This window comes from Anas platyrhynchos, chromosome 21, assembly GCF_047663525.1.
Source record: "Anas platyrhynchos isolate ZD024472 breed Pekin duck chromosome 21, IASCAAS_PekinDuck_T2T, whole genome shotgun sequence".
In the NCBI taxonomy this organism is placed as follows: domain Eukaryota; kingdom Metazoa; phylum Chordata; class Aves; order Anseriformes; family Anatidae; genus Anas; species Anas platyrhynchos.
This window is the reverse complement of record NC_092607.1, coordinates 4,350,547-4,351,641: the sequence shown is the minus strand read 5'-3', so window position 1 is coordinate 4,351,641 and position 1,095 is coordinate 4,350,547.

Genomic DNA, 1,095 nt, shown 5'->3' with positions numbered 1-1,095 from the left:
GGGAGGGAGGAGGAGGAGGAGGAGAGGGGGGGGATGAAGGCGGCCGCCCCGCCCGCCGGGAGGGGCACCCAGCGCCCTGCCCGCCCCGCTACAGCACCCTGCTGCAGCGCCCCGCTATGCTATAGCGCCCTGCCCGCCCCACTGCGCTGCCCCCTATAACGCCCGGCCCACCTGTAACACTACAGCACCCTGCCCACCGCACCATACTGCCCTGCTATAGTGCCCACCCTGCCACAGCACCCCGCTATAGCGCCCTGACCACCCCACTGCACCACCCCGCTATAGTGCCCACCCTGCCGCAGTGCCCCAATATAGCGCCCCGCAACACAGACACCTATGGCCACATCACGCCCTCCCAGTCCCCCTTCCCAGCCAAAGCCTCCTGCACCTTTTGCACAGCCCCGTTCCCACGTGCAGCAGCTCCGGATGGGGCACGGCAGTGGAGGTGTCACTTATGGGATCAGAGCCCCTGACACCTACAAAAAGGCACCCGGACCTGGAGGTTTGGCTACCTGTTCTCTGACATTTCTCCCCCCCCCCCCCCCCCATGGTCAGAAATTATACACAAATTCACGTCACTAAAAAAGTCAAAAGCATCAGAAAAACAGGGAGCTGGGACTGCTTTTGACAATTCAGCTTGAATAGGGACTCAGATGTTGGATGAATTGTTTGCAAGGCCACGTGAAACACTTTTTTTTTTGTTAAAAATGAGTGAACAGAAGCCAACAAAAGGCCAGTGGTGCAGAACAGGACAGGACCATAGGAAATACTGGAAAAGCAGGAGGCAAAGTCTTGACGCACGCAAGTGTGAGCCTCAGAAATCAAGTGAGAGGCATATGACTAAGCCCTTAAAGTAATTGGGCCAAAGTCACACAGCAAGGATGCTTCAATTGTCAGCCAAAGAGAAAATATGGGAGCTGCCCAGGTACAACCAAGCACAGGTTTTCCTCCCAGATCTGCCTTCAATGTGGGACATCATAAAGAAAAAGGGGGCGTGCGTGGGGCAGGATCCCCCCGTGGCCAAGGGAAGGCTCAGTGAGCAGTGCATTGGCTGCCAGTCCCTGTGTGCCTGCAGGGAGCCCGAGCAAGGGGCAC